Raw genomic sequence first — 16,763 nt, 5'->3', positions numbered from 1 at the left:
GATGAACTCAAAAACGACTGAACGGATTTTCATGCGGTTTTCATCTATCAATAAAGTGATTGATTATTGAGAAAGGTTTAGGTGTAATTGTTAAGACGAAACGGGAGCTGAGCTAAAAGTCAATTTTGAGATTTCAAGCTGAATATACCCGTCGCTCTGACGGGGCGTGAGAGACTGTATTTGTGTGTGTAATGCACGCACACAGATGCGTACGCTTGCACCCGCGCGCGCCTCATTGCCGACAATTTGCAATGTTATTTTTCGTGCGTTACTGCCACGAGGCGTTCACTTATTACTTACTGTGTTGCGATTGAATTTTTTGACCCGGCTTACGTTTACGGAACTCGATAATCTTTCTACTACTGTGACTTGGCTTTGTTTACTTGACTTTGCTGATCAGCTTATTGTTTTGGACTCCGTGAGTTGTGGTTACCTATTGGACCGCACGCAATTCATCTACCTTTATTCAAGTAATTAAGCGTAATTAGCCGAAACCTTTATAAGAGTGTAATTCATAAGAAGTACATAAGATATAATTTATGTACTGGTTTGCTGTTAGCTTTTAATTGTATCACTTTACATATATGTTACTCAAATAACTAACACGGTTACACTGTTGTAAGAACATTATTTTTCAGGTAGGCCTTATTATACCTACTATAGGCCTTATTACCTCCTAGTACCTTAGTAGTACTAGTACTACTACGGAAATTGATTCAAAGACTCAAGACTGACTTAAGTGGCAGTAGGGTGTAGGGTTTTTTCTAGGCTTAATGAGTTCGCTGAAGCTTATTTTTTATACTTAGCGCACAGAACCACTAGTTTAACAGTATCAGCTCTAACCACATGTCACCATTTTGTCCTTTACGTAACAAACTCAGGGGCCCAGAATATCCGATGTACCTATCAAATCAAGGTTCTGTACCAAATAAGGCCCGGTTATTATAGTTCGTTATTTTTTAGCATTAGAAAGAAGGTAAACAATCATGACGTGTCTTTTTATTAATAATTATTGAAAAACGCTTTCAAAAATTAGTTTATATTACTTATGAAAGCAAAAGAATATAAAAAAGTATATGATTAATACATACATACATACAATCACGCCTATTTCCCGGAGGGGTAGGCAGAGACCACGGATTTCCACTTGCTACGATCCTGACATACCACTTTCGCTTCCTTCACATTCATAACATTCCTCATACACGCTCGCCGGTTTAGGGTGCTCTTGCTCATTAATATGATTAATATGATTTATAATTCTAACATATTTGCTATGACTTATTTTTCAATGGTAATTTTTAATAAGACATGTCAAAATCTGTTACCTTAATGCAAAAACTAGGGTTCCGTACATAAGTCCGACTCACGCTTGACTGCACATTTCTACTAGGTTTTCCTGTCATCTATAGGTAAAGAACTATTTTGTGTATTTTTCAATATTTTAGACCCAGTAGTTTCGGAGATAAAAGGGGGTGAATGGTCATTTTTTGGCTGTTTTCTTAAATAACTTCGAACCTATGTATTTTAAAATTATAAAAAAAACATTTCCATCTTTAGGTCACTAATTTACATATGTGTACCAAATTTCAACTTAATTGGTCCAGTAGTTTCCGAGAAAATAGGCTGTGACAGACGGACAGACAGACAGACGCACGAGTGATCCTATAAGGGTTCCGTTTTTTCCTTTTGAGGTACGGAACCCTAAAAACGAACTTTAAGCGTGCTAACTTTCAAAATTTCATTTTTTATAAGATAGTATAAGTAGATGGGCAAAAATTTTGCGTCCATGGGGGCTGTCCATAAATTACGTCATCGATTTTTGACGATTTTTGACTCCCCCCCCCTATAATCATCCAAAAATCATGCTTCAAATGACCCCATTTCCTCCTACTTCATGCTACCGTCATCCGATGTCCAGACCCCCCCCCTAATTTGAAATGACGTAATTTATGAATAGCCCCATGTCCACCAGTGAGTAAGTGATTGAGATACCTAAACATTTAACTTTATAATGTAAAATGATATAATTTACTAACCTACTCGTTTAATTTCAGGTAGGTTGAATAAGGAACCAAGTAACCATGGGGAGGAGCAGTATTTACTAACATTTTCTTTTTGGGTCTTCAGAGTGTATCGTTTCCTTTTTTTTGCACATATTACACTTAAATATATATTCTCTGTGTAAACCCTTACGTCTTTCAATGACAAAGGCAAGATCAGCAAATGTACAATTTGTATGATCGTGCCTGATATTTGAGATCACAGAAAATAAATATTTTAAATCCACTATTCTGCGACCTTCTAAAATTTTGTTTTATCATGATTCATGATCAAAAAGCTCGGATTCAATAGTCATATCAAACGTCGATTATGCAGTTGATGATGAGCTTGCATTTTCTACCATTGGTGCTGCAAATGCATCAACCGGTGGCGATAAACTTTGCCCTCTTGTAAAACAAATGACTATTGTGATTGTGTCCAGCAAAAGGCCAAAATTCGGTTTACTTTCCTGTTTAAAATATTACTAATTTATTCATATTTCAGATTAGGTACATAGGTAACTGTCTGAATGTTACAATGCCAGCTGGCAAATTCTATCACATTTGTTTGTTTGGTAGTCATGGTAACATTCACTTACATTGATATCCTTATTAAGATCTGTATCTTATTATCCAGACCTTAAAATATTGCCACCGTTGCCCTTTAAAAAAATACTGTTTAAATAATTGGCTACTCAAACAATGCTTCTATAGTATAAATAATGACTACACAAAAATGGGTAGTATTGTATATAATGCACGAAATAAGGCCCGATTCTTAAGCGGGTTTAAATTTTGAGGCCATGTCCGCTAATACTATAGACAAAATATCAAGTTTAATAAACACAAAAAAAAAAAACATTGATGGGCCTTATTTTATAATTTAGGCCTTACTTTGTAATTTAAAGTAGAGTTAGGCCAAGAAAAATCTATAGCGATTTTGATAGAACACGCAGTGCAAGTATTATTTCAAACGTCGCTTCTATGAAATTATGACATATAAATAACACTTGCACTGCGTGTGCTATCAAAATTGCTGTAGACTTTTCTTGGTCTGACTCTAAAATATTCTTTATTACACCACAAACATAAAAACAAATTAAAAAAAAAACCGGCGAAGTGCAAGTCGGACTCGCACACGAAGGGTTCCGTACCATTATTTATAAAAACGGTCACCCATCCAAGTACTGACCCCGCGCGACGTTGCTTAACTTCGGTCAAAAATCACGTTTGTTGTATGGGAGGCCCCACTAAAATTTTTATTTTATCCTGTTTTTAGTATTTGTTGTTATAGCGGCAACAGAAATAAATCATCTGTGAAAATTTCAACTGTCTAGCTATCACGGTTCGTGAGATACAGCCTGGTGACAGACGGACGGACGGACAGCGGAATCTTAGTAATAGGGTCCCGTGTTTTACCCTTTGGGTACGGAACCCTAAAACCGATTTACAATGTAGATAAAGGTAGCAACAGGCGGTCTTATCGCTGTTAGTTCTTATTCTTCGTTTGTTTAGCATTAGAGTGAAGGTGACGTGTCTTTTTTAAGCATGCAATCGTATAATTATTTAGCTTTTTTTGTAATAGTTATGTACTTAGTGGTTAATATTAGTATTTACTATTTTTTTTTCAATAATGCTTAAAAACGAAGTATAGACATGACAACCAAATATTAACACCATTGTAGGGCAGGATATACAGAACATGAATCATTTGTACTGTCACGCTCCGTGATTGTTGAGCCATTTAGGGTTCTAGCTAAATTGGACATTCCATAGAGCACGAGTAAGTATGGACAACCAATTCAGCTAGGACCCTAAATTGCTCGACAATTACGAAGCGTGCCTGTAGGTACCTAAAAATTTTTGTTAACCCATTTTAACCATGCAATAAAATATTTTTGATTTTGATTTCTAATTTGAAATATTAGAATCAAAAAGTTCATAATAGATTGTATATCATAACTACAAAAATGTGTTCCCTACTCTCAACCCAAAACCCCTTGTATCTTAGGATCTAGATATTTTCACACAAGACGGTTTATCGATAACTTCTTACATCACTAGATTATCGACATTAAATGTCGACTATTGCCCATCACTTTTCTGGCTGTGTACGTATTTAGAAACTTGACTCCGCCCCTAAAATTAGTGCGATAGGGACAACTGCAGCTGAGGCGAAAAATCCTGCGTAAAAATGACAAAAATCGAGGTTTCGTAGTCCTCTTTTTCCTCCCCCAAAACTTAACCAATCGTAACCAAATTTGGAAATCTAAATGATTATGAAATTATCTGTGTCGGACCGTTTTGCTTTTTTGGCTAATTGATATCAGTTTTGAATACCACGCCTCTCATTGCGGCATAGTCTATTAGGCCATTTTGGCCGTTTTTGAAGGGCTCTAGCGCCTTAAAAAACAAAAATATCAAAAAAAGCAAAACGGTCCGACACAGATATTGACAATATTAATCTGTGTTGAAAAAATCATTGCTCTAGCTTCAAAAACCACGGAGGAAAACGAGGACTACGTTTGTATGGAGGAATGACCACTCCTGTTGGCTCTTAAGGTTTTGTGTAGCCCGTGCGAAGCCGGGGCGGGTAGCTAAATAAATCAAAGATCTCAACGTACACACATTGACATTTATAATATTTAGTACCCACTTCTTATTAGTATTTACCTTAGGTACTAAACTTAACCAACCCTGCCAAACACTAGATCACATCCAAGCCCATAAACCTTCATTGGTACCAGTTACCATAAGAAAACCATAGATTGGAAGCCTAATGGCTCCGAAGTTGGTAAATAGTTGCAAACTTTGGCAGTTAAATAAAAATTGCCGATTTTATTGAATCGAGTTTCTTCAGAATGAATTGAATTTGATTTAGGGCGTCGAGGTTACATTTTTAACCGACTTACAGACGTAGTGCATAATTGTTTTCCATCGTATTTACTCGGAAACGTTCGTACTCATTTGTCATGCTACTTCAGTCAACGTCAGTACTTTTTGTACCGAGACTAACTGAAATAGCAAGACACGTTTGACGTTTGTACTTTGTGCTGCTGACTGTACCTAAATATACAGGTACCCACTGTAAAAAAAAAAACATTATTAATGTAATGTAGGTAAATATACGTTTCACTGGCACACTATATTATAGTATGTGTGAGACGAATGCAATGAAATGAATATCAAATCAATATCATATTTCTGAAATCTGAATATGCCTCCAGGTAGGTAGCTCAGATTCGCAGGGCGATATCACCCGATTCATATCCATTATTACTAATCGCACCCAATCAATTAATTATATTTCCTTATTAATAACCCGTAGAAGACCGATATTCTGAGATATATTAAATACGTATAGGTATATTGCGAATGGGTGTAGTAGTAGAGATACCTACCTACTATGTGTACAAAAGTATTACATGTGCATAACACAAAAATAAAGTTGTAATAATTTCAAAAAAATATCTAGACGCACGGCAGTGTCTCAGCCAAGTTCGCAAGCAGAAAAAACACACATCTTGCCGTGGGTTATGTATTACATGAACCATTTCGGACCATTGACTTATTATACCTATTGGTACCTACTTACTTCGTAAGGGCCGGCCCTTATGAACACTACGGAGAGGGCCAGTTTATTGGTTTAATTGAATACCGTTTTATAAAGCCTCTGAGTGCATTCTATGACACGGACAAGAGCAGCATCCACTCGGAGTATCCTTTACGCTGCGTCTTACTATGTAAGCGAACAACTCGCGAACGCGACGCGGCGCGGCGCGGCGGGCCCAAGGCGTTCACGTTCGGAACGAGATGGCCCACGTAGGACACTTCTATGGGTATCCAAGGATTGATTCACCCTGCGCCGCATCGCTTCGCTTCGCGTTCGCGTGTTGTTCGCCTACGTAGTAGGTAGAGGTACGCTAGTTACATTGTTAAACTGGGCCTCTGCGTGTTGGATTTGGCTCCACGTACGTCTCTAAAATGTTCGAGACACCATCGTCACGTGTACGGGAAAGACATGAAACTTATTGCACGTTAATACTATAATAATTGAATACTTACTTCTATCTTAACTGGAGATGTGGAATACAATGAGCTGATAAAGTTTTCAAAGTAGCGAAAGTTGGTGAATATGCGTAGTTCACTGAGAATTACTTTGTTTGCACTTTCAGAAGATCTCAGAAATTTCAGAAACCGTTTCCAGTTTTCATCTTCGCATTTACCGTTAATAATAGGTAGTTACCCGCTAAGTTTTGAAATGGAGTGTAATAAGTACGAGTTCAAAAACTACAAGGTAAATCAAGTAGTACCCATAATATCCTGTTGTAATTCTGTTCTATCAGCCAGGGGCCTATTGCATAACAAACTAACTCCTTTTCTAATTTCACTTATTAAATAAGGAGTTCCGCTTGTATTATTAGTTGTAGTTTGTTATGCAATAGGCCCCAGATGACAATAATAACATAGTTTGTTAGGACTCTTGTACCATTTTTGAGCGAAGCGTTAGCGAAGATCTCCATTTTGACTCTGGCAAACTCTGCTCTCGTATGTTCTCCTCTACAGGCCGCAATTTTTAACCGATTCTCGTGAAATTTCGTGAGCAAGTTCAGTAGTTATGTAGAATTTTTCCTAGTTTTTTGGAAAATGTTCAAAATGGTGGAAATTGGTATAAAGGTTTTAAGTGCCAATATGATTTATGGCACTTAAGACCATTTTGTGCGTAAGCTGCGTTAATAATTCTACGAAGTAACAATTTTTTATTTTTTTAATCTTAGGGGCTATTCATAAATTACGTCATTTCAAATTAGGGGCGGGGGGGGGTCTGGACATCGGATGACGGTAGCATGAAGTAGGAGGAAAGGGGTCATTTGAAGCATGATTTTTGGATGATTATAGGGGGGGGGGGGGGGGGGGGGGGTCAAAAATCGACAAAAATCGATGACGTAATTTATGGACAGCCCCTTAGGGGAGCCCACCGACCATTGGGACACCTTAGTTATCTATATAATGTCTAAGAAGTTAGATCTAGTAACTAAGCGTGAGTGGGAAGAGCACAGAAACCTTTTAACAGGCTCGCCGACGTTGCAGCAATATATTACATTTCTAAATAACAGGGCTGACTTACTCGAATCTCTTGGTAATAATAACGTCAATAATAGCGGTTACAAGACATCGAAACATAAATTGCATTCACATAACGAGCCACAAAAAACACATAATTATCTTACAGCTACAAAAAACAATGCTTATCGCAAACCTATTGTTTGCTGCCCTTATTGTAAACAAGATCATTTCTTATTTAATTGTGAATCTTTTCGTAAATTAGACATTGATAATAGGATTTTTCATTAGATTGTTTTTTTTTTATCAAGGATTATAATATGTTTCATTATAATTCGATTGCCGTATTAATGAATAAATAATATTTATTATAATGAAACATATAATCCTTGATTAAAAAAAAAATCTATTTATTTCACAGAAAAGTACTTATAAATCTACATACATATGTGTGCAAAAAAACAACGTTTCCTTTGACAATCTTGACAACTATTAATAGTTTTTGGCGTTCAATGGTTTAAAAAGCGCCGTAAACCCAATCTCCACAAACATTCAATTATATTACACCGAATTCAGCTCAAATCCATTGGCATTCGTCCCAAAAATATTACTCTAGAAGTAAAATGGGAATCCAGCCATTTCATTCGACGTTAATAACTAAAAAAAAAGGTCCAATCAGTTTAGTTGCAATCCGACAAACAAATCTGGGTCTCGTGCGGTTTCTTAAGATGGGAATATGGCGGACAGAGTTCAGATAAACGAAAGGGTTCTGATTTTGAAACGAAAGGGAACTGATTATAATAGTTTATTATGTGACTGCTAAATATAATGCATACTTAAATATAAACGAAGTATTTTATTAGAACATTATGTCTTTATATTATTGCTTAATATTGAGGTGGATTTTGATTTAATAAACATATCTGAAAAACAAAGGAATTTGATTTGACCTCACCAAACCATATTAAATTTCATCTAAATCGGTTTAGCGGTTTAAGTGTGAAGCGGTAACAGTACAATAGGTACTTTCACATTTATGCACACTACAGTTATGTCTGCTTATCACAGCTCACAGCTATATTTCTCCAGCTTTATGATACGGCATTGTCTTCTGGGTGAGCTAGAGCTTTTAGAAATCATGCCACGGATGTTAAAGCACAAAAACAGTGCATAAGATCTTTGTGAGTTGAGTTACGGACGTCGACGTAAGAGATATGTTTACAATTTTAAACCTTACTCCTTTGTGATAAGGCGAAAAAAGCTACAGAACATTATTAGGAACTTCATCTCCTAATCGTGCCCGCTTCCTAAATTAATGGGAGTAGAATGTTTGTTAAAAGACATCTACATATCTTTAGACATATTGCAAGTGCTCGACATTGTGACCAGCTTTGCCCAGTTCCTGGTCATATCGGCTTTTTTCTAGAGTAATTTCACAAAGAAGCCGAAAATTTTGACAGTCTATCATCATCATCAAAATCAATGAGGCTGATAGATGATGTAGTTTTCAAGAATTTGCCAGTTAATTTAATTTTTAACAAGAAGAAACATCTGCGAACGATGCTATTAAGTTTCCATTATTATTGCTACTATTATCCAGAGGCCGTGAGATCAAGTCTAACCCAAGACAGTAATATTGCCACTTTTAAATTTGTCAGTGAGTTTTTTGAATAAGCACTGGTTTTACTCAATAACGTAAATATTTAATATGAAATAATAACAATTTATTTTCCATGTTCAACGATCTTACCTCCGATCTTATTGATCCCTAAACAATATGCAGCCGCCTTGTTGCAATCTCGACAATAATAAGATCGGTTTTAATCTCCGAATCGACTCGCGCTGACGCAGCAGAGTAGGCAATAGGGATGGCTGCCATCCATTGTTCTAAAGCTTTGTAGGTTCATTGAGGTAAGTTCGAAAGCGGGCTAATTTTGAATATAGCAAATACCTATAGAACTAGAAATTAAAACCAAATTTCACAGAATCGATTTAAGAATGTGAACTGGGCTGTTACCGCGAAAACCAAAGTTCGTAAATTGCGGGCATCTTTCTATTAAGCCCCCTCCAGACTATGCGCGTGAATCGCGGGCGAAGCCGCGAACGCGAGTGTGGCGTCGATTTCGCAGATTGTTCACGCCTTCGCGCCTTGTTCTCCGTTTTTTGTCGGTATTTCGGCCCGCGTCAAAGGAGACGCATAGCGCGAACTTGCAAGACTCCACATTACACACTATTTTGGCTCTTCTGTGGCAAGATAATTATACGAGTATTATGATTATATTATATTAAGCTGCTATATTTTACGGTTTCACAAGAAAACAAAATGGAAAAACAGCTAAATCACGTATGATGCCATAGATAACTAACAGTTAAACTCGATCAGCTGATGCTTTTCCGCCATTTTGCCGCAAACCAAACTGCGAAATCGTCGTGAAGTGTGCGAGTGTGGAGTCATACGTCAACTTCGCGATATGTTCGCTCCGCGACGTCGCGGCGCGATTCACGCACATAGTCTGGAGGGGGCTTTACAGTGACAGAGAAAGATGCCCGCAATTTGCGAACTTCGTTGTTCGCGGTAGGCCCTCTGTACCTACTCCTAATGTAATTTTCATTCGACAGCGTGACGTGACGTACGCGTTTGTGTCAAGTGTCATTTAGTATGGCATTTTGAGTTACCAAAACGTCCCGCTTGGCGCGCTGGCAAAATCCCATACAAAATGAGACTTAACGCAAACGCGAACGCACGTCACGCTGCCGAATGAAATTCACACTTGGGGTTCTGAGGGCCTACCTCGAACCACATTCGACGTGTTGCCTCCCTGTCACACCTACATACGAATTTACAAGTGCGACAGAGAAGGAACACGTCGAACGTGGTTCGCGGTAGGCCCTTGTAGGCGAAAACAATCACCCGGAGTTCCGCTCGGTACGATAGAAACGGACTTTGCTCTCGCTTGGTCAATAACCCGAAAATAATAAGTCCGAAATGCAATTTTTGCACACAGGACGCTAACTTCATAGGACGATTACGTAACACTTAAAACGCCTTAATAATTTAAATCTTTTATGGCCTTAGTGGAATTCATGGAAATTACAAAAGCCGAAACTCACTGCCCGATTCGAACTTTAAGATACGTCCTTTAATAGATCAAGAAACGATAATTATGAATTAGATGTGTCAGTGTCAAAAGTGACGTTTTTTTTTAAGAAACGTCACATTTGACACTGACATATCTAATCCATATCGTTTCTAGATCTATTAATCGACGTATCTTAAAGTTCGAATGGGGCGGACTGCTAGCAATGCATACTTCAATTACGGTGTTCCGTTATTTTATGTATTCATAATGAATTCCAGTTTGATTTAAGCAGTTTTATCATGACTTAACCCTTTGAACGCCGTGCCTATCGTGCGCGGCGCGTCATCGTGAACCTTGTCGGAATGCACGAAGGTTGATATTGGGATGTAGCCGCGCGCGTCAGTTGACATCTTTGGTAAAGGGTTAAGGTGCCTAACAATTTCACAAAATATGAAAGAAATAAACATCAAATATGAAACGATACCTACGTGTTTACGAGTTGGGTGGTTGTTTTAGCAGTTCCACGTCAGTTGATGATATATTTTTGAATGCAAATGTTTGCTTTTGAGAATTAGGAGGAGTTTTCTTAATTACGCATGGAACCGATCACCAGAATGGGATTATTATAATGATTAGAATATACCTTAAAAGATTTTAATTTATGACAACATCCAATGGGGTTAGAAACTATCAAAGGTTTTTATAGATGGCACCAGAATAGGTGTTACTGATCTCTAATTTTGCTCAAAGGGCTAGCATCCAGGCCATAAAAAAAACAAGATTTGACAGGTAAAACCTATGCTGGTTCCGGAAATCCTTATAAAACAATTGTCTTCGCCGCAGCTCTTTACGGCTCTTAGCTCGCTCGCGAGGCTCCGAGATTGCCTTAGATTCCTTAGAGTGTTAAAATATAATACCTAGTCGTTGGTAGTGACCCTACCTACGAAGCTCCCAGGAGGTCCCAGGTTCGAAGTCTAGAAGGGGTAGGTATTTATTTGTGTAATCATCACGATTTTTTGTTTCGGAGTTATGAATGTTATCTATGTATCTAAGTATGTATTTATCTACTTATATAATTAAGTATGTAATATCGTCGCCTAATACCCATATTACAAGCTTTGCTTAATTTGGGGCTAGATCGATCTGTGTAAGATTGTCCCCAAAATATAAAGTATTAAAAATAAGTTATTTTAGCTTGAGACAAAACGCCCCGCACTAGCGACACCTGGTAAGGGCCCTCGGCATTGACTTATCCACGTCGGCCGCAGCTCTTTACGGCTCTCAGCTCGCTCGCGAACCAAGATTGCATTCGAGTGTTAAAGGGTTTAGAGAAGGGTAAACTTCATTTGATAGCGTGTCGGACGTATTTAGGTACGCGTTTGCGTTAAGTCTCGGGTCTCATTTTGTTTGAGATTTTGAACCGCGCGTTTTGGAAACTCAAAATCCCATACAAAATGACACTTAAGGCAAACGCGTACGTCACGTCATGATGTACAGTCCAAGCATAAATTATTCATTGCTGTGTCAAAAATACACGTCGTGTTCGCCTAGTCATGGTTTGCAAAATAAAAACCGGCCAAGTGCGAGTTGGACTCGCGCACGGTTCCGTACCATCACGCAAAAAACGGCAAAAAAACATTTGTTGTATGGGACTCCCACTTATAAATATTTATTACCTATATTCTGTTTTTAGTAAGTATTTGTTGTTATAGCGGCAACAGATATACATCATCTGTGAAAATTTCAACTGCCTAGCTTTCACGGTTCATGAGATACAGCCTGGTGACAGACAGACGGACGGACAGCGGAGTCTTAATATTAGGGTCCCGTTTTTACCCTTTGGGTACGGAACCCGTCGTACTGTGGCGGCATGAAAAGAAAATTGAGGACAATTGTCTGAATGTTGTAAACGAAACATTTTAAGAAATGCAGATAAAACTTTGTAACGAAAGCAAATGTTAAGACAAAGTTATATTTAAGGGACGTGAAGAAGAAATAATTTTTTGTGTAGGTTAGGTATATTAAAAAATATTACACAGGTTCATGATAAGCACCATAATGCGGATATACATATAAGGATTTTATCAGAAAATTTCACTTTCCAACCCTTATTATTGCCTCATTTAATTGCAATTTTTAACTCTTTACTCTACAAGTATGTTTGGTTTAACTAACAGGTCAATTCGAAAGTACCTACACTGATATCAGAATGATATTTGAATTATGTTATTTAGTTATAGTGCGTCTCGCCCGCGCCCATATACGAGTATGTTCGTACATGTACGAGCGAAATGCACTATATCTAAATAACATGATGTAATTATCATTCTTATGTCAGCGTACGTATGAATTGGTCTTTATGAACTGGTATTACACTTGATTTCAAGTTTTAGTTTCTGAATACAGACCTAGGTTTCGATTTCGCTCGGCGGCCGTTTAGCTTACACGAGTTACAACTTTGTCACACGAGGTGAAAGCTGACGAGCCGTATCTACCTACAGTCACTTCACTTCAGTCAGCAATTTAAAAGTTTTAAGTTATCAAGCGGTGATACCACGAGCGAATATGTATTATTTATGTGTAGTTAGATGCCTAATGAAAAATATCCAAATCATTTGTTCCTTCAATTTTAACAGGAAGTTCACGCTTGTTCGTTTGAAAATTAAATTTAGAAATTACACTCCTTCTTTTTGAAGACAGTTAAAAATAGCGCATTCTCGTATTAAATATTACAAGTAGCATAGCGGTGTGCACAACCAGTATAATCCGAACATATCCGGTATATCCGTTCAATCTGAACGTCTATAGGTACGCGATGATTTTTCATCGGTGATCAGGAGTAGAAAAATATTAATATCTAGCCCAAATTAAACTTATTAGGCTAGGTCTCACGCAATTATCTCATTGTTTAATCAATTAAAAGTTAAAACATAATTAAAACTAATAACCACTAAATACATGGTTATCCTACATGAAGTAACAACGATACGTCAAGTGCCATCGATATGGCGGGAAATTTGACGGATCTATGATTTTGTTTATGCATATGACAATGACAATGACAAGTTATTGCTCATAAATTATCAATTGCCATTAAGTTTGTAAAGAGGCTATAACTCATAGATATCGATTAGTAGAGTGACAAGGATTTAGGATAAAATTGATCTCAAAATTAAAATTATGATAAAAAAAACAAGTTTGTTTCCATGTAATTATCTGCATTAATTACAGAGTTAGAAAAAAGTGTTCCTGATCACCGATTAAAAATCATCGTGTATTTGCGGCATTGGCCGGAAATTACCTCAAGAATAACTTTGTTATATTATTGGATTTATTGGATTCAATATTTACTAAAAAAAGGCAACTGGTAAATAACAGATTTTATTTTTCTTCGTCGCTATAGTGAAGGCCATTAAATTAAACGGTATCATACTTATTACCATTAAATCATCAGTAGTTTTGATTCGCTTAGCTAGCTAGGTAGGTAGTATATGTACCTACAAAGTTAAGACAAGAAAAGGAGGAGGCTTCTGGAAGTCAGTTAAAAATAGCCTATCCATATTGTATTTCAAAGCATTCACAATATACGCAGTAGAAATTTCAAAGCAGTGTGCATAACAGGTATGATCCGGACATATCCGGATCAGCTGAGCATCTCCGTTTGTGGCTCCGGGCGGGATTCACCGTGTGAATAGGTGGTATTATTGTACTTACATATGTATATGTTCAGTTACGTTTCGATGATTTGACGGTTTTATAATAAATGAAATAAAATATCATTATTTTGGAACACAGACTGTATAGTTAGTAACAAGTAAAACAAAGAAGTTAGGTACCTGTACCTAGTGTTTTATTTTTAAGTCTTAACTTTTAAATAAAATCTAAATCCACTCTAGACACTATAGATTAGTCAGATAAATACACAACGCTCGCTTTTTTGCTACTATTTTTTCGGTTCGCTGGCATTGAAAGAGTTACCTAATCATTTATAAAACTGCTTAGTAGTGGATATAAAAATGTTCAGATGTTAAAGACACGTTGTGTAATTTCACGTAATTTTAAGATGACCAAACAAGCAGCCGCAGGTAAAAACACATAGAAATCATTAACATTAACAATTCCATTATCAAACTACACAACGGGACTTGGTGGAGTCTTCTCCGAGACCACGGGGACAACGCCGTCCTCGAAACGTCGGAGGTAAATCTTAAAACTTAAATACCCGATTAAGTCCCGTTGTGTAGTTTGATAATGATTAACAATTCCGATGGCATTCCATCCTCGACGGTTCCCCGTAAAGCATACCTGCGCTCAAAAGGATAGAGATTTCTAAACTTGAACGGGCTTATTCTGATGAAACTGGTACGAGGTGTTGTAGCTATTTACATTATTTGACAGCAAATAATAATTAAGAATAAAGAGAAAAAAAATAGAATTAATTAAGTTTGCATGCTTAGTTATTCAGTTGAGATTGAGATGAGATTGAGATATTTATTGATAAAATCATAAATAATTTTACACGTCACAAAGCTATACCTATACATTACATAATAAAATAATACAGCATGTTTATTGACACAAATAATTATCAAAAGCAAAACTAACTGCCATCATATCAAACCGTTCAGCAGTTTGGCAGTACTATTTCATTGTAACACCTATGTATATGTCGGCGGCCGATCGTAAGATCAGGCATATCGTGAAATTCCTAGGCATATCGTGAAACGTGAAAATCTTTGAGTCGTTCCCTGAATCGACGGAGCCCCGCTACGCGGGGCCCCTATTACTGGGGAGTTTGCCCTTCGGGCATCTGAAGCAACCTAACGAACCTATCCTACCTATATATTGGTTTAATGTGACTATCGTCAAAACATTACACAGGAACATTACGATCTGCCTGATCTTACGATCGGCCGCCGACATATACATACCGTGTCTTGTGAAAATAAATGATTAATAATAATTAAAAAAAAATCACGAATTTTGAAAACACTCGCGCGAGCGAAACGCACGTTAGCTAAATGACATCTAATATCAGTGTACATTCGCCTGGGCCCGATTGTTATTGGTAGCTACGCTTTTAGTGCTAGTCGTAGGTAGTTCGTAGCGAAAGTTCCAGCCTACAGGTGGAATTTGAGCAACATTTGAATGTTAATAAATATGTTATTGATTTGTTTTAAATAAGTTATAAATACATCTCGATTGCAGTATTATAATGTACAGTGTTAGGCACGACCGCAAAATGAAAACAAACAATTATACATTAATTTGTATACTTATTTCAATCGGCTACTTTAATATTAAAAGCAATCATAGCTCGTTAATAATTTCTAATCATGGTGGTTTATCAGGTACCACAGTAATAAAATAATCATAAAATAAGTTTCTTCGTTGCATCTATAAATGCGACGAAGAATGCATTTATATAAATATAAATTTTTTGCCACTTCCCTGCAGTGAAATAACGATGTTAAATAAAAAAAAGCTGTAATCACAAGGCTTACCTTGTGTAACATGCCCTTAATTTAATGTATTTAATGTAAATTTATTTAACCCTTTACTTTTAATCTAAAACGTATTACAAACCTTGCAAAGAATAACCCCCGAAGAATTCGCCGATTGCTTCTGTCCCGTCGGTGCGACGCTTTCCAATATAATGGGTACTTTTCAACTCTTTATATTTCTATTTTCCGTTAGATGCTCGCCGTTAGTTTCCATTGGTAGAATGTTTTTTTAAAGTAGGAATAAATTCAATGGACATAAATATGGGACATCTATAATAATCGACATGCTAGAAGGAAGATTACTTCAATAATTGTGTAGGTATTGTATTTTATATTATTTATTTGAATGAAAAAATGCCTTTGATTAATATTTTTGAAGTGAAACTTCTTTAGCGACGCTATGCATTTTTTGTGATGGGGAAAAAATGTTAAACTCGCGACAGCGTAAGACGTAAGACGCCTCGTAAGACGGACACGTGACCTGATCGAAAAACTGTTACAATGTCATTGAGTTTTCACTTCTGCCGGCACTCCCGGAGTGCAACCCGTTGTTTTTTTTTACATTATTTTATTTGAGTAGAAAAATTACTTTGATTTCAATATTTTTTAAATCTCGATTTAGATCTTTTTGGTTAATCGAATTTAAACTGTTGTGAGACATACATGTCGCGCGAGTGACTAAAAACAAGTGAGTCTAAACCGTAAAATTATTCAATCTTTTTGGTTGTTTGAAGAAAAATGTACCGCATTGTCGCTTGCCATAAGGACGCTCTGATAGGTTATTAGTATAAAGATACAAGCATATTACGTCCTTATTACGGTAAGTGACAAAGTGGGACCTTATTAAATATACCTATATAAGTATGAAATTTAGTTCTAAACTTTAACTGACTAAATTTATCTGCTTAAGTTAAAGTAAAAAAAAAACTTACAAGCGCGAGTCGGACTCGCGTTCCAAGGGATCCGTACATGACCCAATTTTTAACAATGTATTTTTTTATGTGGAAAGTGAATGATTTCATTTTTCAGTCTTTAAAAAACCTGTAGGGGTCGGATCAAAAACTAAGTAATTA

The sequence above is a fragment of the Cydia splendana genome, chromosome 13, assembly GCF_910591565.1.
Source record: "Cydia splendana chromosome 13, ilCydSple1.2, whole genome shotgun sequence".
In the NCBI taxonomy this organism is placed as follows: domain Eukaryota; kingdom Metazoa; phylum Arthropoda; class Insecta; order Lepidoptera; family Tortricidae; genus Cydia; species Cydia splendana.
This window is presented reverse-complemented; position numbering follows the sequence as displayed.